General features: G+C 39.6%; 1 long non-coding RNA gene across 6 annotated transcripts in view; it reads right to left on the reverse strand.

Annotated features, from left to right (window-relative positions):
• Window positions 1-1,128: 1,128 nt before the first annotated feature.
• Window positions 1,129-25,199, reverse strand: part of LOC137487507 (uncharacterized) — a 255,307-nt gene continuing 231,236 nt past the window's right edge. For 4 of the 6 annotated variants that reach the window (XR_012390167.1, XR_012390165.1, XR_012390169.1 and 1 more), the window contains 2 exons: window positions 24,015-24,085; window positions 1,129-1,732 (listed from right to left, as the gene is read on the reverse strand). This is a non-coding gene — a long non-coding RNA (uncharacterized lncRNA). The remainder of the gene's footprint in view (window positions 1,733-24,014; window positions 24,086-25,199) is intronic. The other 2 variants (XR_012390163.1, XR_012390173.1) reach the window with 1 other exon arrangement.

Here is a 25,199-nt window from a genome sequence, read left to right on the forward strand (position 1 = left end):
TGAGTTATTCCTTAACCTTCCTGTCGTGTTCGTGTCGTGTCGTGTACTTAAATCACTCCTAAATATTGTGTTTTACATCTGATTGCCTCAAGGCCTTATGTAAGGCTTTTACCTTTGAGCTGGAAGGGCATACGCTGCGTGAAACATATGCCGAAATAGTTGGCGGTTCATTTCGCTGTGGTGACCCCTGATAAATAAGGAACTAAACTGAGAGAAAATGAATGAATGAATGTTCGTAAGATGATTTTTAAAAGTTATTACAATAAATCCAACATATTCTGAAAATGTAACCCTGTATAGATTTCTATTAGATTATGTAGCCAGAGGAACGTATGTAACGCTTGAGGGTGGTATGATGGCGTTTCTTTTCAGGCTTACCAGCTGATCCCTTACATCTGTATGGACGGCTTTCCCGCTGTTACCAGTTTGTCCAGTTAGCTCGCCGCGTATGTCGGCGAACTTGAGATGCAGAGAGCAATCGACTTTGCTGACGGAGTTTGAGTCTGGCGAAGAACGGTTATAGAAAGCAGTTAAGAAAAAAACAGAAGCCAAAAACTAAAATAAACAAATAAATAACAGGGTGAGAATGTGGTAAAATCTGAAAACGTAGTCAAATTCAGGCTGCCGCGAAGGCTTTATTTCTGGATTGCTTTTCAAAACTGTCGGTTGGGTTTAGGGAAGTGGGTTGGCGCTAGTCAATCGGTGCTTTTAAAAACACTATTGGTTGGGTTTAGGGAAGGAGGAGGGCGGGTCAGTTGATTGGTCAGTCAGTCAGTCGACAGTGGCCTCTGGTGGATTAACGCGAGAACATTAGGCTCGAATGGCACTTGTGAGAGAAATTTAAGATTTGAAAAAGGTGTACGCAGCGACCTCTAGTGGATTTGCGAAATCCAAAACTGCAAAATAATGTAGCCACTGGGACGCATTTGGCGCTCTCCAGAAATGTATATAGGGGTACCTTTTCAGAATGAGCCTGGGTTGAATAAAACCCACAAACATGGCTGACCGCTGCTCGCCATAACAGATTCCCGAGCACTAATAATAACATTTAAAATTTTTGATTGAACTAACCCTTTCTGCATGAACCGGAAGCTGTGACAGTTTTTTTTATTCATTTATTTTTTTATTGTGGTTCAGGTTGTAGAGAAATGGAATATTAGATTAGAAAACAGTGGGCTTGGCTTTTTTTTTACTGCAAGCTGATTGGATGTAGTAAAGTCGGCATTTCATTTAGAAAGATCGAGAAAAGGGTTTGAGGAGACTTATTACAGCCTAACAGACTTCTCCTCACCATTTCTGCTTTTTGTCAAAACTGAAACCTGAGGGGAGTGGTTAAGTATGTTAGCCACGCCCAATACCTCAGAGAGATGTAATCTGAGAATTTAACTAAAAACAAACAGGAAGTGCATTTTCAGATTTCAATTAAAGATTATAAGGGCAAACTATTTTCCCCCCTAATGACATGCACAGATTAATTGTTCACCACGGAACTAGCATTGTTGGCTAACAAAGTCGACATTGCTAGTTTTGGTTCCATGTGTACTTTAATAGTGACAGAGTTGTGCAGAAGTAACAGCATTCACGGGCCACAGTAAAGCACTCTTCCCTCGCACACAACAAACCTGTGTTTTGACAGCAGGATTTTCTTCTCGCCTCTTAAAGTGACGCTCGCTCTTCTTTAGTCTTCACACGAGAGCCTGTTGTCTTCAGAACGCAGCTCAAAGCCAAGCGCCTGCGGGAGAAACACGAGAGAGGATACAGTGAGTTTAGACAACGGAAAAAAGAGGAAAAGCTGTCTCTGCGTGTCATTTTAATGCGCATCAGAGCCACGCAACTCTCCAAAGTCTGTTTATAAATATCCTTGGAAAAAAGTTGGCGACAGAAACGTGTCGCAGTGTTTTGAAGTGACATTTTGATGCAATGACATGTCGGGTTTACCTCATGCATTCATCTAAAAATATCTCCGCTGATATTTATGTGAGATTAGGATTTCAGTTTTATATGGCATTTCAAACTGTTTAGTTTGACCCTGTTTAAGAATCACAGTGCAGCTACAAAATTTCACTGCCAATATAATAAATATTCAGTTACTTTGTAATCGTCCTTCAAACAACTATACTGTAAGTTTTACCCTTTTTAAAAAAAAAATATTTGTGTTAAATCTTTTGAAATGTCAATGATTATATATATACAGTTAAGTCCATAAATATTCGGACATCGACACAATTCTAACATTTTTGTCTCTATACACCAACACGATCGATTTTAAAAGAAATTACGATGTGCTAGAAGTGCTTTAACTACCAATTGTCAGCCTTAATTTGAGGGTATTCACATCCAAACCAAATATATTCATACAATTTTGTATTCATTTAAAAGGTTAAATATAATATGTATATTATAAACATTTAATATAAATATATACATTTTTGAAAATCTTTTAAAATGTAAATGTCATATATGTATATAACATTTATATATAATTAGTCATTATTTATTTATTAAAAAAAATTAAAAAATAAACATTTTATCTGTTATTATGAGTTGGAATACACTTTTGTGCCCATAGACATACTTGAATTTTGTATGCTTATGAGTATTTATTTATCTGTTTATTTATTTTGATTAGCTGGTTAGTATGGGTACGTTATTGATGGTTGGCAGACGCTATTAAAAATACTGTAAATTCATTTTTTTTTTCTTTATCGACAACTGTTTTAAAAAAAGAAGCCCTCGATTCCTATTTCACAGTGCTTGTAAATAAAAATAAAGCTTCGCAAAAATGATTCGTAATATGACTACAATCCAAATGATTGTCAGAAAAGTCATGCTTTGTTTAAATTGTTTTTGCTAATTGTTTACTTAATTTGTTCTCCTTCTATCTTACTTTTTTCCCTTGCATTACAGAAGCAGTTTTTGTTGTGAAAATGAATATTAAGAGAAATCAATAGTCGGCTGCGGTGGAAACATGCTGATGCGCAGGTAAGACAAGCGTTTTTTGAATATTAGCCCATAAACCACTGGAAAAAGCATGAGTCTGCAGTTCCATCATCATCATATCTGTCCTTTATGGCCGTTAGATGTGTGTTTTTCCTCATAAGAGCTAATATGAGGAGGATTACATAAAGATCTCTGCGCATTTAGCTGCGAGATGAGCCTGGATCACTTCAGTGCTGCGTCTGCTTGCCCAATCTGCTGACTTCTGCTTCTCTACACTCCGTTTTAAAGGAGAAGATATCTCTGTCTTTATCCTCTGAGAGGGGAAAATGCACCCGGTGTGTGCGGTAAACCAGAAGAATTGAAATATATGGTGTATTTTGTGTAGTGCTGGTTTTGCTGTGCTCTGCTGGAATGCAGAACCTCATCACTGCAACAAATGTGGACTATTTCAGGTCGGTTCACACCAAACGCAATAATATAAAATAGTGCTAAATGTAAAAGAATAGCTAAGTCTACACCACAACTATTACTGTAATAATACAATATTATACCCTCAGCAATATATAAACCCAACCCTTTTGTTTTTGCTTCCATTTTTCATGAGCTGAAGTCAAAAATCTACTGATAATAATAATAATAATAATAATAATTAATAATTCGTTACATTTATATAGCGCTTTTCTGGGCACTCAAAGCGCTTTACACAATGGGGGGGGGATCTCCTCATCCACCACCAGTGTGCAGCATCCACCTGGATGACGCGACGGCAGCCATTTTGCGCCAGACCGCACACCACACACCAGCTGATTGGTGGAGAGGAGACAGAGTGATGATATGCCAATCATGATATGGGGAGGGTTAGGAGGCCATGATGGACAGAGGCCAGTGGGCAGATTTGGCCAGGATGCCGGGGTTAAACCCCTACTCTTTTTCGAAGGACATCCTGGGATTTTTAACGACCACAGAGAGTCGGGACCTCGGTTTAACGTCTCATCCGAAAGACGGCGCTCACTGAGCAGTATAGAGTCCCCGTCACTATACTGGGGCATTAGGACCCACACAGACCGCAGGTTGGGCGCCCCCTGCTGGCCTCACTACCACCACAAAGATCAAAGATACTAAAGGAAACCAGTCAGTATCTAACAGATTTTAAACGATAAAAGTCACATTTTTGGTAATGCTATAGATGTTTTCTGGGACACTAAGAAGGGACCACAACTGTTCTTCACTCTGAACACTCAAGAGTTAAAGTAAACTTTAATAAAAATATGAGAGTATGAATCTTTTAAAATCATCTATAAGTGGATGGTGAAGTGTGTGAAAGGAATAGGGGATAGGGGAATAACTTGGAATAATAATAATAATAATAATAATTGCTTACATTAATAAAGCGCTTTCTTAGACACTCAAAGCACTTTACACATTTTTGGGGGAATCTACTCAAGCTCCAGCAGTGTGCGGCATCCACCTGGATGACGCGATGGCAGCTATATTGCGCCAGACCTCACAACAACACAGCAGCTGATTGGTGGAAAATAGACAGAGTGATGAAACCAATTATGACATGAGGATGGTTAGGAGGCCATGATAGACAGAGGGCAGATTTGGCCAGTATGCCGGGGTTAAACCCCTACTCTTTTTTGAAGGACATCCTGGGATTTTTATCGACCACAGAGAGTCGTGACCTCGGTTTAACGTCTCATCCGAAAGACTTAGAGTCCCCATCACTATACTAGGGCATTAGGACCAACACAGATTGCAGGTTTGGCGCCCCCTGCTGGTCTCACTAACACCACTTCTGGCAGCAACCCATCCAGATACTGAGTGGGCGAAGCCCTGCTTAGCTTCAGTGGGTGACCCTGTGAGAGTTGCAGAGAGCAGAACAGAACACAGTCAGTAACTCTGCTTTTAACTACAGCTCTGAAGTAGCACCACCACACAAGATTGTGACGCTGTTTGCCAATATTTGTTTCTGAACGATACATTTGGAAAACACTGAATAACTGAACTAAGTCTATAACAGGAACTTGACATATTAGTTGGCTAATGATGGTTTTGGGAAACTCCAGTTGTTGATTGGCTGGAACTGGAACACAGTGTCGTATACACTGAGTGTTGCTAACAAAATTGTGGCAAATTTGATTGGCACCCAGTTATGGAAGATACTCTCCACCATAAGTGCCACCAGAACCCTGGCATATATGTGATAATTTATTGAGGAGCCTGACAATGACAAGAGAGAGAAATCACCCTATATTTAGATTCAAAATATTGCCTTGCAAACCAAGAGAGGTACAGACAACGATACAGACCAAATAGCCCAGCTTTCACGCAGTAGCACATCACAGGAAATGGAGAGAAGTCAATTGAAGGAGGGAAGGTTAGCACACATTGATCGCTCTGCCCTGAAGGACTGATAATCCTGTCTTAAAAGACTGATAGGCTCACCCTAAAGGACAGAGAGCTCCGCCTTAAATGACTGATAGCTCTGCACTCAATGACTGATAACCCTGCTCAAAAGGACTGATAACCCCGCCCTAAAAGACTGATAGCCCCACCCTACATGACTGATAGCGCCATCTTCAATTACTAATAACAACACCCTAAAGGACTGATAGCCACGCCCTTAATGTGAGATGGCGCCACCCTCAATGACTGATAGCTCTATCCTGAAGGACTGATAGCCACGCCCTAAATGACAGATAGCACCACCCTAATGACTGATAGCTCTGCCCTCAATAACTAATAACCCCGCCCCAAATGACTGATAGCCCCACCCTACATGAATGATAACGCCATCTTCAGTGACTGATAGCCCCGTCCTGAAAGACTGATAGCCACGCCCTAAGTGACAGATAACTCCACCCTCAATGACTGATAACCCTGCTCAAAAGGACTCATAGCTCCGTCCTCAATAACTGATAACCCCGCCCTAAAAGACCGATAGCCCCACCCTACATGACTGATAGCGCCATCTTCAATTACTAATAACAACACCCTGAAGGACTGATAGCCACGCCCTTAATGAGACATGGCGCCACCCTCAATGACTGATAGCTCTATCCTGAAGGACTGATAGCCACGCCCTAAATGACAGATAGGGCCACCCTAATGACTGATAGCGCCATCTTCAATGACTGATAGCCCCGTCCTGAAAGACTAATAGCCACGCCCTCAATGACTGATAACCCTGCTCAAAAGGACTCATAGCTCCGCCCTCAATAACTGATAACCCCGCCCTAAAAGACTGATAGCCCCACCCTACATGACTGACAGCACCATCTTCAATTACTAATAACAACACCCTAAAGGACTGATAGCCACGCCCTTAATGAGAGATGGCGCCACCCTCAATGATTGATAGCTCTATCCTGAAGGACTGATAGCCACGCCCTAAATGACAGATAGCGCCACCCTAAATGACTGATAGCTCTGCCCACAATAACCAATAACCCCGCCCCAAATGACTGATAGCCCCACCCTACATTAATGATAGCGCCATCTTTGATGACTGAAAGCCCGTCCTGAAAGACTGATAGCCACGCCCTAAATAACAGATAACTCCACCCTCAATGACTAATAACCCTGTACTAAAGGACTGATAGCTCCACCGTAAACAACTTATAACTCTACCCTTGATGATGGATAACTCCACCCTCCAGCAGTGATAGTCCTGCCTTAAAGGCATTCCATTTGACTAGAAGTGAAGAAAAGTATTTTCGAGGGGGGAGGGAAGGTTATGGATTTTGATCAAAGATTATAAAGGCTTATACATTTTTCAAAGCAATGAAGTGCACATGGTTTATAACAAAAACTACTTTGAAAATAAGACATTTTGAGTTCATGCCGACTTGTTTTTTTCATTCATAATAATCACTACAATATGACATATATTAAAATATAAGAACATTTTGATTTCAATACGACTTCAAAAACATGACATTTCACAGATCCTCTGATACTTACTGGCAAAAAAAAAAAATCTATTAGGATGAACTTCTAATTAGAATCACATATTTAGATGAAAATAGAAGAAAATACTTTTAGAAGAAAATTAAGTGTTTTACTATTAAACTCTGCTGTACTGTAGTCAGTGAATACTAGATTCCCCGAAGGCTCCGTCTCAGAGGAGAAACAAAACTCTCTCAAAGAAACCAGCCTCATCAGCACAGACCGATTATAACACAAATCCCAACCTTGCTTTTTTCTCTCCTCGCATAATCCTGCTCAGAATTCTTCAGGAAGAAAAAAAAAAATCTATGGGAAGTAAAATCCTTTTGTTTTACTTTTCCTAGAAAAGAAAAATAGATATAGGGAGTGTGAAATTAATAAATATATCAATTAATTCATTCATTCATTCATTTATGATCGAATAAATTTTAAATCAATGAACAAATGAATAAATTAATGAACAAATAAATAAATGAATGAATGAACAAAGTAAATTAATAAATGAAATAAATGAACGAACACAAGTGAATGAAAGAAGGAATAAACAAATGAATGAATGAAGAATAAATAACGTAAATAAATGAATGAAATGAATGAATGAACAGTGAATGACTGAATGGACAAACAAATAAATGAGTGAAGGAATGAACAGTGAATGAATAAATGAACGAACAAATGAATCAATGACCAGTGAATAAATGAAATGAATGAATAAATACATAAATAAAAAAATAAATAATAAATGTATGAATGAACATGGAATAAATAAATAAACAAACAAACGAATTATTAAATAAATGAACGACTGAAGTAAAGAATGAATGTAATAAATAAATCAGTGAACAAACAAATAAGTGAATAAATAAAAAATAAATGAATGAGCGAATGAATAAATAAATAAATAAACAAACAAGCAAACAAATAAATAAATGAATAAACAAACAAATAAATGAACAAATAAATTAATTAGCTTATAAATTAATACATAATTAAAAAATGGAAAAAATAAATGAATGAATGAACAAATAAATACACAAAATAACAAATAAATAAATAAAACAGCAATGCTTAGAACAGAAATGCAATTTATTAATATATAGTAATATCCTGCAGTTAATCAGATGAACGTCTTTCTGTATTCATATTTAAAACAACATTTTTAGGTCATTATGTATTGTTTATACATTAACACAGTTAAACCGAGTGCTTCTCAGGGAACTGAACTTGCATTTTACAAGTGTGCCCACAAATTCCCAAAGCGCCATATGCTTATGTTTTCAGAGTTACATTTTTAAAATATTCAGCACTTATTATTCAACACAGATTCCAGTCATTTCTTCAGTGTTTTCGCTTAATTAAATGGAGCTTATAATCTACAAAGTGGAAGCTCACGCATCTGCTGTAGATGGGCATGTTTGGCTTATCTTAATAGGCATGGGATGATAACCATTTTCAAGGTATACCTTTGAACTCAGTTTGGAAAAGTCAAGGTTTTAAAACAGCTGTAAGATTTTTTTCATTTGAATGGTTCATTTGAATTATTTAGCCTGAAATGTTCACTGTTCTAAAATATTTATATATATGCAATATATATATATATATATATATATATATATATATATATATATATATATATATATATATATATATATATATATATATTGGCTGCGTCTGAAATCGCTTGACAAACTTGACAAACCCGCATCACTCCCGTTCATGAAACCTCTCACGGAGCATCATGGGATAGCGTAGCATCCATCATATGCGCACTTCAAAATCTCACTGGAAGTAGTAGATTATCTGGATACTTGCATACTGTTTTTAGCAAACTCTATAGTGTGGAAGTATAGGATTTTGGATGCAGCCATTGTGTTCAAAGCGGGAAAAAGTTCTTGTTTTTTACCCAGACATTTCAAAAGAACATATTTTACAGCAGTAATCACAACACCATGAAACTGGGATATTTGTATCCAAAATATGTATCCAAAATATTAAAAACTGCTTTTATTTGAGCCGAAATAAAACAATAAGACTTTCTCCAGAAGAAAAAAATATTATCAGACATACTGTAAAAATTTCCTTGCCCTGTTAAACATCATTTGGGAAAAAGAAAAAAAGAAAAAAAGCTGGCTAATAATTTTGACTTCAACTGTAAATATATATATATATATATATATATACATATATATATATATATATATATATATATATATATATACATATATATACATATATATATATATATATATATATATATATATATATATATATATATATATATCAAAATATTCTAGCAAGTGGATAAAAGGCAGTTTTCCTGTTTTAGTGTGAAAACAGAGGCATTTAAAAATCATAATAAATTGTTTAGGCTGTTTTTTTTTTTTTTTTTGGTTTCATGGGGGTTTGTAAGTAATTTTGTTGGGCAACACAGTGGCACAATGGGTATTGCTGTCATCTCACGGTAAGAAGGTCGCTCCGGTGATGTAGGTGACTTGGGTAGGCTTAATTGTTTGTAGTGTATGTGTGTATGTCCTCGTCCAGGTTGGGGGTTGAACGTCGGGCTAACAACCCATCGCATAAAAATCTGATGTTTACAAAAAACCAACATAGTGCAGTGTAAAAATCAACTTCGATATGAAAAGCAATGGAAGAAAGTTCTTTGGTTAGATTAAATCCAGTGCCTGGAGAACCGAACCCCAATTTTTTTTCTCTCTCTGCCCTCCCTCTGTTGCTTCTGTCTCTCCTCTTTTCTTTCCCATCTCCTTGCCCAGGTCTCGCAGGTCAACTAATCAACACCCCATTACCCTACCTCTTCACTGGTAGTAGGTGCTGACTCGATATGCCCCTAACCTACAAGGGGTGATAGGGGTACGTGGCAAGTGTGCGGGGTCGAGAGCCATGGAAACGGAATGAGGCCGGGCTTGACAATGACAAGCACCTGCACCGCACTCCGACCTCGAGTCCCATGGAGGAGCTCTGCACTTTAAAAGAAGGAGAGACAGTGGTGGAAGATGAGAGAGGACCAGGCCTGGACATTCTGTTTATCTTTTGCTTTAAAGAGCCCATATTATGGGTTTTTGAAAATTCCCCTCCATGTAGTGTGTAACACAGCTCTAAGTGAAGTGAAGTATCCAGCTAAGGCTTGAATCTGTAAGTGTACAGTGTTTAAAACGGTTGATTCATCTATAAAAGAGTTGACTCATAGCATTTGTCGCCTTGATACCGAGTCATTAGGTGTTTCGCCATGACGTACGAATGAAACCAAGTTATTCACTTGCACGCGCAAACCCGGGAGATTTCAAACCTTAGGCCCCGCCCTCTGACGCAGTAACCCAGACACACACACCCACAAACACACGCACACAAACATGCCGGTCGATTGAAGTCACACTGCAGATGGATATTATCGAGCCTCTACCCAAAGATGAAACCTCAGCATTATAACCAAGCAGTTGGAAACTACTGGAAACGTCTGCAAACTACATGCTACAAAGAATACTTCATCGGCGTTTGTTAAAGGAAGGATCAGTAAAGAGTAACTTACTGATGGACGTCAGGATGGGTTTCTTCCTCCATTTCTCAAGTGTAAGTACAGTACGTGCGATTAAAGTTGTTGCCTCGTTGACTCTAGCTTGCAAATGTATTTAGTTGTGATTTATTTCTTGTAACCGCGTGTACTGTATCAGGTTAACTGGCTATATTCTCTTATCGCGTGCAAAGTCACGCGGCGCATGCTGCTTTGTTTACGGAGCTCCGTGGACGAGGGTAGTGTGTGTGTGCGTGCGCTGTCGTCCGGAGGTATGTGTGTGTGTTTGTGTGTGTGTGCGCGCGTGCGCGTTGTCGCTCGTAGGTCTGTGTGTGTTTTTGTGTTTGTGTGCGCGGACGATCGCAATGTGTGTGTGTGTGTGTGTTTGTGTCTGTGAAAAGAGCAGAGTGAGTCCTCGACAGTTTTTGGAGTTTTTGCTCAATAAAATAGTTAATCGTCTGTATTTTCAAGTCCATCGACTGTATTTACAATGACCCACTGGCAGCTAAAATCCACGCCTACACTATCGAGCGTGTATGAACTGTGATTACTTTTATATTGCTGATTAGCTGTTGGACATTTCACTCTCTCACTGAAGGCAGTCGACCAATCGCAACAGGCTGTCATCGGTCCAATCAGCGCAGATTAGCTTCGCGCTAAGGAGGGGTTTGGGAACAAATGAATCACTGGACGATTCATACGGGAGTCGCTGGGATAATTAGGTAAAAATAAATGCAGATTATAAGACCATGAAAGTGTTTTTTGACCTTGCATGCATATTAGACTGTTTTTGGAGACCCTTATAACCAATATATGACCCTATTTCATGTATAATATGGGCTCTTTAAGTTTCGTGAGGAGCTGTCGTCTATTTGTTTTATGTTTTCATTTTTAAAATCATTTAAAAGTTAGTTGGTTTTCCGCATTCTTCCCTATGGCCAGGTGGCCATCTAACTTTGTAACAGGGGATTCTACAAAAACAAAAATGAGGTAGGTAGGACAAACTGGGCTATTTGATGGAACCTAATTTCTCAGAATAACATACCTTTTAATGTCACGGCTGACCGTTTATATGTGAGTTTTCCAGACAGCCATGAAATATTGTATGGTAAACATACAAGCCATTTAGTTGACTCAAATACTGTAAGAAGACCAAAGATCCCATCTAGCAGGGAGCTGAACAACATGCTGTCCATCATAATCACACCATCACCGTCCCACAGGAACCATTTCTATTCCTCTCTGTCTCACACACACACACACACACACACAAACACACACACACACACACACACACACACACACACACACACACACACACACACACACACACACACACACACAGTTCTTTCAGTCTGCCATTGAACAATTAGCAGAGATGGGTCACTAATGAGCCTGAACATTTGATGAATAAGACTTGTTTATGCTAATTAAAAAATGGCTAACGAAGCGACACAGCCAATTATGTACCGGTTCCCTCCAGTTCCTCCATCACCAGAAAAGAGACACAGGAACATGGCCCATTACCACAATCGCCTAATGACTATCTTTTCTCCCAGAGATTTATACAGTTATTTAGCGCCTGCTCCGGAAACATGCTGCACAAAACGTCCCATGAAGAAGTCGAAAATAAATCATCACGCATGATTCGCTGGTGGTATTAGATTCGAATTCGGAGCCACTCAGATATGCTTAATGACTGTGGTACTTGTGCATTTGTTTCCAGCTCAGTAGACTGGGTTTGAGTTTCGCAGTCAGCTAAAAGCTCCGTCGGGATCTTCGGCACTCACGATCTTTGCACGGAGTAGCCAAACTTTTGATGAGCGAGCCCTCAGGACAACAGAAGTGAAACTACACGAATAATTATCTGAGCCCCAAAGGCAAAGGAAGATGGAAGGTTGTTGGAATGTATGAAGATCCTCTGGGGGGTGTGGATGATGCTCCTCAGGCTGTGCTGTGCTCTCATTACATAATTTGCATGGTTTTAAATAAGGTGGCCTTAGGGACACAGGATTAGAGGTGTAAAAAATGGAGTATCACCCATGAGTGTGTGCAAAAACAAATCAGATATAGCTTTAACGCACGCCCTATAGACACAAAGTATGGCAAAGTAAAATATTACAGGAAAATTATAATTTAGTTTTTCTACTCTAAAATCACCCCTAAAGGAATGTTCTATCTATCTATCTATCTATCTATCTATCTATCTATCTATCTATCTATCTATCTATCTATCTATCTATCCATCCATCCATCCATCCATCCATCCATCCATCCATCCATCCATCCAGTAGCTGACCCACTTTAACTACTGTAGCTACTCCCCAACTCTCTCTATCTATCTATCTATCTATCTATCTATCTATCTATCTATCTATCTATCTATCTATCTATCTATCTATCTATCTATCTATCTATCTATCTATCTATCTATCTATCTATCTATCTATCTATCTGTTTGTCAACCATTTGTTTCAACTACAGTGGTTCCTCAATATTCACAGGAGCTATGTTTTAAAAATTACCAGCAATAGGTGAAATCCACAAAGTAGTCAGCTTTATTGTTTAACAATTATTGTAAATCTTTTAAGGCTGTAAAACCCCTCACTACACACTTTATACACTTTTTTTTTCATACAGGCATTACAGTTTTTCTCAGTCGCTTTGATGCATTTCTCACAACAGTATTTATATTTGCACAACAGTTAATGGATTTCTCAAAACAATTAGTCATTTGTGCACATCCTAGTAGCAGTTTCTCATTCCTTCCAATAAACTGCAGATGCTTTTGGACGTGCATCAATTGCTTTCATACAACTCTCTGCTATTTAATAAATTATCATTTGCTTATGTCATGTCAGTCAAAATTAAATAAACTTGTAAATGCTGAATAGTCACTCATTTTATTATTTGAGTCATTACATACAAAAATGTTGAACTAGTTGTCAAAATCTTTCTAGCAAATTTTATAAAAAATGTAAATGTTTATTTTCCTTAAAATGTCTTAATAATTGAACAGTTTCATGAATGATTTACAGACCTGTATGTTGTAGGTTCAGTTCCAATATGTTCTGCAATATTGTTTACAATTATGCACAGCTCTACCCAAAGGAAGTTTATGTTTTTTAGTAAATAAGGGTGTATTTATTCTTTTGCACAATGCTGTGAATAAATTAGAATTGCAAAGAGCAAATGCAGTAATCGTTTAATAACTCATTCTGAATGATCCTAAAAACCCTCAACTACTCTTAAATAAAAATGGTTTGTAAATAATGCAATACTTCATTAAGTAATGAAAAATAAATCATTAACCAAGTATAAAAATACAATTATTAAGCACATTATATAGGTGCTTTTAAGTCAAGAATAGAGCATTTGTAGCTGCAGTTATAAACTGCTTACTAACACTTATTAATGTAGAGTTAATGCTTAACAGATAATGAATTCACTAGATAATAATGCTTAGTAAATGATTCTTATTGTGTAGTTATTATAAAGTGTTACCAAAAAATCATGTCAAATTGCATGAAAAAAATCGGTGAAACTGCGAGTTCACAAAAAATGAACTGCGTTATAGTGAGGGACCACGGAAATTCATTGTGTATGAGTCACAAAACACACTTCATTCAACCGATTCAATCAAGATGCCTGATTTATTCAGGCATAAAATAAGTGACTTTCATGCGTGTTGAATCATGGAGTAAATGATACTGTGTGTTGCTCGGAAATCTTTCTTTGGACCTACTTTCATTCAGTGGAGCAAAACATTCCCAAACTAGCTGTTTTATTGTGAACCTCTCAGCAATAAAAGTTCCCCTCAGAGAATATGTAGCAGCAGAATGTTGTTCTCATGGCTCACAGATCCATTGGATATATATAGAGACATCTTTGTTGATTGGAATCCTGCTTATATTTGGTGTGTTTTTGTGTTCTGCGGTCTGATAGTTTTTGGTATTCCCCATTCAAACTGCAGTTTGAGCTCCAATCATCTCTGTGACTCCATCAAATAAACCGCAGCAACAGAGCTGGCCGTAAAACGATAGAGCAAGATACACAAATGCACTTGAGCGCATGGCTGTGTGCTTGGGTTATTGTGTCTGCCGACGTGAGCTGAATTTAAATGGCAGACCCTCGCTCTTCCAGTAAACAGCACTCCCTGTCATGTATATTCAACACTGAATCTAATTAGCATTCATGCTGCCGAGCAGATTACATTCAGAAATCAGAAAGAGAGCAGAGGTTCTGTGACCCCACCTTTCACTCTTTAGCCCCACCCACACATTAGCATAGGACACAGATTTAAGTGCTGATAGGGAGCACGCGCAAACGAGATTTATGGCAGTGTGGTCAGGCTGTAATCAGAGACCTGAGAGCAGACGCTGTCGAGCAGGATAAAATTTATACAGCAAATGAAATGCTATTACTCGCCCTGTTATGGGGGTTGGGGGGGTCTGATCGGAGTTTTTTTTATTTTTTTCAGTGTTCCTCCGCGAGTCCCAAATTGGGATTAATTGTCAGAGTGAAAGATGGCTGTGTGTTGTTTTGTTGCCGTGAATCTCTGTAATGAATAAAAATGGCTACACACCATTAGCAGATTGATCTCTCTTTTTATTTAAATCATTAAAATGGGTTGAAGAGAGATTAATTTATGAAGTTAATGTGTTTTTCTGTCACGTGGCTTCATTTTTTCCCCTCTTCGCCTGTTATTGCATTTGGTAATAAAGAGAATTTTGGGCTGTGAGCGCATGATCAAGCTGTAAAGTGTGACTGTTGGCTTCATAATGGAGCCATAAAACACATTTCACAGTGTAATGGTAGTGTTTGTATTGTGCAAGCTTCACTTCCTTCAGAAAAAAAAAACGAAAATGTCAGAAATCTATCTATCTATCTATCTATCTATCTATCTATCTATCTATCTATCTATCTATCTATCTATCTATCTATCTATCTATCTATCTATCTATCTATCTCCAACTCTATCTATCTATCTATCTATCTATCTATCTATCTATCTATCTATCTATCTATCTATCTATCTATCTATCTATCTATCTATCCATCCAGTAGCTGATCCACTTTAACTACTGTAGCTACTCCCCAACTCTATCTATATATCTATCTATCTATCTATCTATCTATCTATCTATCTATCTATCTATCTATCTATCTATCTATCTATCTATCTATCTATCTATCTATCTATCTATCTATCCATCCATCCAGTAGCTGATCCACTTTAACTACTGTAGCTTCTCCCCAACTCTATCTGTCCATCTATCCATCTATCTATCTATCTATCTATCTATCTATCTATCTATCTATCTATCTATCTATCTATCTATCTATCTATCTATCTATCTATCTATCTATCTATCCATCCATCCAGTAGCTGATCCACTTTAACTACTGTAGCTTCTCCCCAACTCTATCTGTCTATCTATCTATCTATCTATCTATCTATCTATCTATCTATCTATCTATCTATCTATCTATCTATCTATCTATCTATCTATCTATCTATCTATCTATCTATCTATCTATCTCCAACTCTATCTATCTATCTATCTATCTATCTATCTATCTATCTATCTATCTATCTATCTATCTATCTATCTATCTATCCATCCATCCAGTAGCTGATCCACTTTAACTACTGTAGCTACTCCCCAACTCTATCTATCTATCTATCTATCTATCTATCTATCTATCTATCTATCTATCTATCTATCTATCTATCTATCTATCTATCTATCTATCTATCTATCTATCTATCTATCTATCTATCTATCTATCTATCTATCTATCCATCCATCCAGTAGCTGATCCACTTTAACTACTGTAGCTACTCCCCAACTCTATCTATCTATCTATCTATCTATCTATCTATCTATCTATCTATCTATCTATCTATCTATCTATCTATCTATCTATCTATCTATCTATCTATCTATCTATCTATCTATCCTATACCTAGTGGGCTATTTACTATACCTCTAACATCAATTTGACATCAAATATTCATCAAAACTGGATTAAGATTGGATTGCAATTTTTTTCCAGTGGTAATTGGGTGAAAATAGGAAGTTAGTCCCACCTTGGTATTGGTTTAATGTATATGCTGGCCAATATGTTTGACGTTCAATTGACATCAAATCAATGTCAACATTTTTTGTTTTTTTGTCAAATTGATGTCATATAGATGTGAATAAATGTATATGAGTTTGTCAACAATTTGGTGTTTTGAAGTCCATTGAATTTCCCAACCCAGGATTGTTCTGAAAACGCACATTTCTGGAGAGCGCATATTTTTTGCGGTTTTTGTTTTCGCGAATCCACTGGAGGCTGCTGTGTATGCTTTTGAGATCTCAGATTTCTCTTGCGAGTGCCATTCGCGCCTGCTCTTCTCGCGTTTTTCCACCAGAGGTCACTGTCAACTAACTGATCAATAACCCCACACAACCCCCTCCCTAAACCCAATCGATAGTGTTTAAAAAACACAGATTGACCAGCTGGACAAACTGGTAACAGCTGGAAAGCCGTCCATACAGAGGTAAGCGGTCAGAACAAAACATTGACATTTCATTTAAAAAAAATAATTTCCCCACAAAATTGGTTCAAATATGCTAATTTCCTACAAACATGCTAAATGTAAAATACAATTATGATGTCAAAGATTTTGTGTGTTATTACACATTAAAAAGGCAAGGGACTGTTCAAATCAAGAGTCAAAGTACAAAAATACAACAAATGTTGCACTGTAACAAAAAGCTCCATTTTGATAAGAAATTTTATTGAAGCAGTGACATATTGTTCTTCACGTTAATTGGAAATCGTTCAAATACTTATTTTAGTTATACGCTGCTATTTGCTGGGAAGAAAATAGCTTATTACTGGAAAGGCTGCATTGTATCATAAGTAGCTGAGCTTCAAGCTATTAAAGCTAATCTAGTAGCTGAGTCTACTCCTCAACACTATCTGTCCGTCCATCCATCCATCCATCCATCCATCCATCCTTCGTGCATGTACATAATTGTCCATCTGCTTTTTGCTAATCGTCTTCAGCCTGCTGAAAAATCCAGCTTAAACCAGCCTAGTTGTTGGTTGGCTGGTTTTAGCTGGTCGACCAGCTTAGTTTTAGAGGGGTTTTGGCCATTTCCAGGCTGGTTTCTAGCCATATTCATCCTGGTTTGGAGATGACCAGCTAAAACCAGCTTGACCAGCGTAGCCAGGCTGGAAGCCAAGCCAAAACCAGCTATGTCCAGCTTAAACCAGGATAGTCAAGCTGGTTTTAGATGGTTTTAGCTGTCACTTTCCAGGCTGACCAGCTAAGACCAGGTTGGAAATGGCTGGAAACCAGCCTGGAAGTGGCCAAAACCCCTCTAAAACCATGCTGGTCGACCAGCTAAAACCAGTAAACCATCCTAGGCTACTTTAAACTGGATTTTTCAGCAGGGCAACCATTATTTGACAAAAATCTTTGAATCAACCCTGTCATTTTATCTATTCATGATACCTCTCGCTTTGTTAGTAATCTCTCTCAAGACCTTTCTCAAGTCTTGCCCGTCACCAAAATTCCAAGGATTAGACTTGCTTACCAAAGATACTTTCTTCAGGTCTCAGTACAGAACTGATATTGAATGTGTGTGCGTGTGTGAGAAGAGAGAGCAGACCATGACATGTGTCAAGAAAACAATATCTCCCTTGTCATTTCCGTCCAATCAAAAGCAAGCGTCTCAGGAGTGGAGGAAGTTGTCAGATCAGGCAGCAGGTGGTGTCTTCCTGCTCGCAGCATCAGAAAGCCTTCAGCCATTGAGCGCTGAGTCTCAAAGGAGCGAACGGTGAGTGATGGATTGAGCGTGTGAATGTGTGTGTGAGCGCAGCAGATCTTGTATGCTCCCCCTTTTTTGTTTTAATTGTGCCACTGTAGCCGTCACCCTCCTGCCTCTCTAACCCTTCCTCTCGTCTCCCGTCACTCATGGTGTGTAATTACAGAGAGAAGATCTTCCACACCACCTCGACACAAAGCTTGACTGACAGCAGGCCTCTTGAGCCGCATCTGTGCTACACTTTCAATAAATATATATAGTGTAAGGTCTGTGAACCAGTGGTGACCATCGGACTTTTGGAAGTGCACTAAAGTGACCCTAGACCTCAAAACTGTAAGTCAAAGTTGTAGTCTTAAGTGTACATTTTTGGGAACTTGAGATTTATGCGTCATCTAAAAGCTCAACAATAAGCTTTTCGGTGATATATGTTTTATAAAGATTTCTACTGAGGTAAAGTTGGTTTTATTTTCACACATTCAGTTATTTTTGAACAGTGACACTGTATTGTTTACCATGCTATTTTGAATATTTGGTCTGAAGTTGCATGTGAGTATGACTGAAAAGTATTGTCGTCAATCCCAGTTGTAAGAGCAACAAATATTAACTTCTAGTTGATCATTTGGAAAAGTGGCAGAAGGTATAGATCTGTCTGATGAATCATCTGTTGATCTGCATCCCAATCATCACACATCCTGCGGAAGGCCTAATAGAATAAAGATTCCCACAGAAATCAGTCAAGTTTGGTGAAGGAAAATCAAGGTTTGGGGTTACATTCAGTATGGGGGCGTGCAAGAGATATGCAGAGTGGATGGCAACATCAACAGCCTGAGGTATCAAGACATTTGTACTGCCCATTACCAGGGCCGGAGCAAGCTGAACTGCCGCTCTAGGCAGAGGACGATCACGCCGCCCTCAACCCCAATGTGAAAACGAAAGTGACCAGTTATGAAAATGAAGTGAGGTGTCGTGAACCTTTATTCTGCCGCCCTATGCTGAGGATGCGCGGGTGCTGAGGGAGGGAAGAAGATGTCGCCGACATGCTCTCTCTATTCTGCCGCCCTATGCGCGGAAATACCTGAGGACGCGCGGGTGTCGCGGACCTCTATTCTGCCGCCCTATGCGCGGATATAACTGAGGACGCGCGGGTGCTGAGGGAGAGAGGGAGGTATTGCTGACGCTGCCCTCTCTATTCTGTCGCCTATGCGCGAATATATCTGAGGACGCAGGTGGTGAGGGAGGTGTCGCGGACATAACTGAGGACGCGGGTGGTAGGGGGGTGTTGCGGACGCCGCTCTTTCTATACTGCCGCCCTAGGCGGCCGCCTAGGTCGCCTTTATGAACGCGCCGGCCCTGCCCATTACATTACAAAACACAGGAGAGGGCAAGTTCTTCAGCAGGATTGCACTCCTTCTCATACTTCAGCCTCCACATCAAAGTTCCTGAAAGCAAAGAAGGTCAAGAAACATGGACATTATTGAGCATGTCTGGGGTAAGATGATGGAGGCATTGAAGATGAATTCAAAGAATCCTGATGAACTCTGGGAGTCCTTTAAGAACGCTTTCTTTGCCGTTCCAGATGACTTTATTAATAAGTGATTTGAGGCATTGCAGAGATGTATGTGTTGCAGGCCCCGCCTCCGGAGACCCAGCAGATTACAGTAAACCCCTAAAACAGGATAATAAAGTGAAAACCACAAAGTCACGTTTGCTCCCTCGCAGCTCCTCTGGTGATCTGATGGAGCGCGCAGTTCACCGTGGTAGATTCCCCGAATTGAGTGTCAAAATTAAAGTCCTCTCCTTAAAAAAAAGGCAAATGTCCACTGTTTTGCAAAAAAACTGCACAAACATTTCTTACAACTATTAAACCCTAAGAAATAAATGTAAACAACACAATTGTATATACACTTTGTGTGTATCACATATGGATGCAGCCCTCCAAGCTCATGAGAGTCAGACACAATATTCATTCTGTTTCCACTGCAGCATGACTTTATATTCTATACTGGACATTATTTCTGTTAAGTGACAAGACTTTTGTCTAAGCAGAGTCAGACCTTACTGTCCTGATTAATTCATTAAAAATCAAGGCATGATCATATTTTATTTTGGTAAAATAAGCGTAATCTAGAGGCCTTTGCCTTTCATATAAGCCACTTCTGATACTGAATGATCAACTAAAAGTCAAGTTAATATTCGTTGTTCCTAAAACTTGGATAGACACTGTGGTCATAAACTGAAGGACATGGTCAGCAACAATACTCAGGTAGGCTGTAGCGTTGACACAATGCTCAATTGACACTAATAGACCCACAGTGTGGCAAGAAAATATCCCCTACATCATTACAGCACCACCACCAGCCTGAACAGTTGATACAAGGCAAGATGAATCCATGCTTTCATGTTCAAATTCTGACTCTACCATCCAAATGTCGCAGCAGAAATCGAGACTCATTAGACCAGGCAACGTTTCCAATCTTCTATTGTCCAATTTTGGTGAGCCTGTGTGAATTGTAGCCTCAGTTTCCTGTTCTTAGCTAACAGGAGCGGCACCGTTGTGGTCTTCTGCTGCTGTAGCCCATTTGCTTCAAAGTTCGACATGTTGTGCATGTTGTTCAGAGAGGCTCTTCTGCAGAGCTCGGTTGTAACGAGTGGTTATTTGAGTTACTGTTGTCTTTCTATTAGCTCGAATCAGTCTGGCCATTCTTCTCTGACCTCTGGCATCAACAAGGCATTTGCACCCACAGAACTGCTGCTCACTGAACATTTTCCGTCTTTCAGACAATTCTCTGTAAACCCTAGAGATGGTTGTGCGTGAAAATCCCAGTAAATCAGCATTTTCTGAAGTACTCAGACCACCCCGTGTGGCACCAACAACCATGCCACATTCAAAGTCATTTCAATCATCTAAACCAAGTGCTTGCATTCTACCTGAAAACAAAAACAAATGAGATTTTCTCCAGAGGAAAAAAACATATATTATCAGAAATACACTAAAATATTGCTTGCTTAAATATCATTTAGGAAATATCTGAAAAAGGAAAAAAATATCACATGAGGGCTAATAATTCTGACTTCAACTGTATGTACAGGTTACTGCCAAAGTGACAGCTCCAGAACCTTCATTTCTACCAGGAAGACTTTAAGAGGCAAATACACGTTTGAACATTTATTGTGAATTGTTTGCATAAATGCGAGTTCGTTACGATCCTTTCATAAAGTCCTTTGACGGAAGCCCTGTCTATAGTGCAGAAAACTGGATGAGCTGGCAGATCCTGCCTGAAGATGAAGGCAGGGCGAAGCCAACCCCTTGAGTGGAGACGAGGCCGACCTGGTGGTGGTGGTGATGGGGAGGATGGAGGGATACTTCTGCAATATCACCTGAGTACAGCAAAACAGATTGTTTAGATGGAGTTATATATATGGCTTGCTTGGTTGTTCTAGGCTGACGAGATAATTATTATGAATGATGTGACATCTCAGTCTTTCTGGTAGAACTGTAAAGCTTTCATTTCTGAGAGTGTAGACTTCTAAATACACATAACTGAAACTGAAATCAGTAAATTTTGCAGAATCTCCCATATCTTGCAAAAAAAAAAAAAAAAAAGAAAAAAAAAAGAGAGTTGTTTTTCACTTTTTTCAACAAGCTGACCCAGGAATGCGTCAAAGTCTGCAACATCAGGACGTGAGAAGCTCTTTGTGTTACATGAAAGAAAGCGGTGGATTGGAATGACATGAGGGTGAAGTGAAAATACTACTGTTTCAGCTTTTCTCTTCCCCTTGAACGAATCCAGAGCAGAAACAGTAAGCAGGGAGTGATTGAGTGCGAGAGACAGATCAACTGTGAGAGGAATGCAGGAACAGTGAAGAGCATCATGTTCCTGCTCACGGATACAGCAGGATTATGCTGTATGGGATTGGAAGCGTAAATGAGCGTCTCTGGCTATAGGTGGGAGATTTTCTGGAGGAGAAACAGTCCTCAGTCAGGGATCAAACTGCTCCGGTGGCTCTATAGTGCTTCTTTCTTCAAGTTAATGTTGAATCTTAGGGATTTTAAATATTTAATCATTTTAATATTTAATATGTGTTATGCATTGCAATTCAAGCCAAGCATCACTATTAAAGTTTATATTTTTAAGAGAGTTAAACTTTGGTGCTAGCTAGTAACTCAAATCACAAAGCAGCATGGGCTAGCATGATTTACATTTTCTTTTAAAAACAAATAACGTATAATCTATGAAATATTTATCAATCATATCTGCAAACTTTGGACTATCAAAAACGTTTCTTCATTCATTCATTTTCTTGTCGGCTTAGTCCCTTTAATAATCTGGGGTCGTCACAGCGGAATGAACCGCCAACTTATCCAGCAAGTTTTTACGCAGCGGATGCCCTTCCAGCCGCAACCCATCACTGGGAAACATCCACACATACACACACTCATACACTACGGACAATTTTTGGCATTTAGTCTACCCAATTCACCTGTACCGCATGTCTTTGGACTGTGGGAGAAATCGGAGTACCCACGCGAATGCAGGGAGAACATGCAAACTCCACAAAGAAACGGCAACTGAGCCGAGGATCGACCCAGCGACCTTCTTCCTGTGAGGCGAATGTGCTACCCACTGCGCCACCTCAAAAACGTTTCTTATATATTTTTATTTTTGGAATTAAAATTTAATTAGTTTAGTTTTTTAAAAGTTTAACTTAGCGGCATGGTAGCGCAGTGAGTAGGTTGCTGGTTCGAGTCTGGCTGGGTCAGTTGGCATTTCTTAGTGGATTTTACATGTTGGTGTGGGTTTTCTCCAGGTGCTCCGGTTTCCCTAAGGCTGATTTATACTTCTGCGACAAACGCCCGCGTTTGCTATGGTGCAGCCTACGCGTCGACGCATAGGCCTACGCCTTGACCATCGGCGTCGCTGACGTGCACCTCTCAAAAAAATTTTACTGACGAGTCTAGGCGGGACTGAGAGCCTCGCGAGCCAGATGGAGCGATTGTTTACAAGTGTGGAGCCCCGTGAAAGAGCTCCAGATGGAAAGTTTTGTGTTTACCTCATAGTTAAAGTCGTCCTCCGGTTCCTGCCTCAAAATGAGCGAGTTTGAGCCACTTGCACATCCCGGAAGCGTTCAGAAAGAACAAAACACCAGCGAAGAAACTCGACACAGAGACACATTAACACATTACTGCCAACTAGCGTTTTGGAAGTGTTAATGCAGACCAACAGAGACAGCGCGCAGAAGTATAAATGCACAGCTATGCACATTGCATGTGCCATTGGCTTTGCCGGTCACTTGACGCAGAAGTATAAACCAGGCTTAACAGTCCAAAGACATGTGCTATAGGTGAATTGGGTAAACTAAATTGGCCATAGTGTATGTGTGTCAATGTGAGAGTGTATGGGTGTTTCCCAGTGCTGGGTTGCGGCTGGAAGGGCATCCACTGCGTAAAGCAAATGCTGGATAAGTTGGCATAGGTTTTTATGCAGCAGTTGCCCTTCTCATTATTCAGAAACTCCCATACACACTCATCCACAGACACATTCATATACTATGAGGACGCGGGTGGTGAGGGAGTTGTCGCGGACGCCTCCCTCTCTACTCTGGCGCCCTATGCATGGATATCACAAATATCACAACTGTTTAAATGATTAAATACCCTCATTTCTTCAGATCAAGTTTGCAAGTATGATAAAAGGAAATGCATTAAATCCTAAATCATTATCAAGTGATTTTCTTTTCCACCATTCCCTCTTTGCAGTGTGCACAATTACCTTCAAAAGGCCAAAAAAGTCCCTCATTTCCTTTCCGAGTCCCATCAGCGCACATCATGCATATGGAGGCCCTGTGAGGACAAAACAAAGGTGTCAGGTTTGCTGCCTCTCTAAAACGTTTATCCTGCCATTCCTGTCTTGAACCTCCCAGACACAAAAGAAGTGGGGGGGAAACCCTGGTTCCAGGTATTTTTTTTCCTGGATCCTGCATCCCAGGGGAGGAGATGATGGAAAAGCCTGGAAGAAAGAAATCACATGTCCATAGTGAGCAGGCACTATTGTGCAGCTCGGTAGGAGGACAAAGAGGTCTGAGATAATGAATTAGATTAAATGGGGAAAAGTTGAGCAATGAGAATAGCCACACAAAAGGCAGCACAGAGAAAAACAACAGGCGTACAAAAAAAGGGCGAAAAAAAGAGAAATAGCCACCCTGATCTGACTGGTTATTTTGTAGCTTCACTGAAGCAATTAAAGCCATTGTACATGGCGAACGGTGCTATGAATGCAGATTATGAGTGCAATGGAAATTTTTGACTCGTTCTCAATTATCTCTTCTCTTTTTTTTCCTCGGTACTTCATGCCTAAGAGGAGATATTTCACACACACAACGGCCCTCAGAGACGTCTCTCTTCTATTTTGCCAATTCTAAAGGTCACAGCAGTTTTCCCATCAGCAAGCGTGAAGTATTAGCCCGACGCCTGTGGAGAATACGCATTTTCCATCTTCATTCCCCCTCAGGTGTGTTTCAGACGCTCTCTTACACTGGTCTCCGAAGCGTCTCTCACAGCGTGTTAAAACACACAACACAAACGCAGCTGTTGATGCCGCAGGTAACACTCAATGCACAGGCTAAGCGTAATGATATTCATGCTCATTTGCATAGGGAGCAAGGGGTGCCGTCAGTTAGATCGATGCTGCTTTGCTGTCTAAAACTGACGAGGGCGTCTCGCCTTTGACCTTATTTAAAAGATGACGTTTGAATAATTCGGTCATTTATCCCAAAAGGCGGTTCAGGAAGCTCTCTCGAAGTCTACCCCTGTCACTGGGATTGAGCTCAGCGCTGTGTACCCTGTTGTTTGGATGGGTTATAAATGTTATCTTGATGTACTGTGACACGTTTGTTTAGGAGGACAGCAGACAATGCGCAGAGAGCCAATGACAGCTGACCTCCGAGCCACTGGGAGA

Source organism: Danio rerio, chromosome 14 (assembly GCF_049306965.1).
Source record: "Danio rerio strain Tuebingen ecotype United States chromosome 14, GRCz12tu, whole genome shotgun sequence".
In the NCBI taxonomy this organism is placed as follows: domain Eukaryota; kingdom Metazoa; phylum Chordata; class Actinopteri; order Cypriniformes; family Danionidae; genus Danio; species Danio rerio.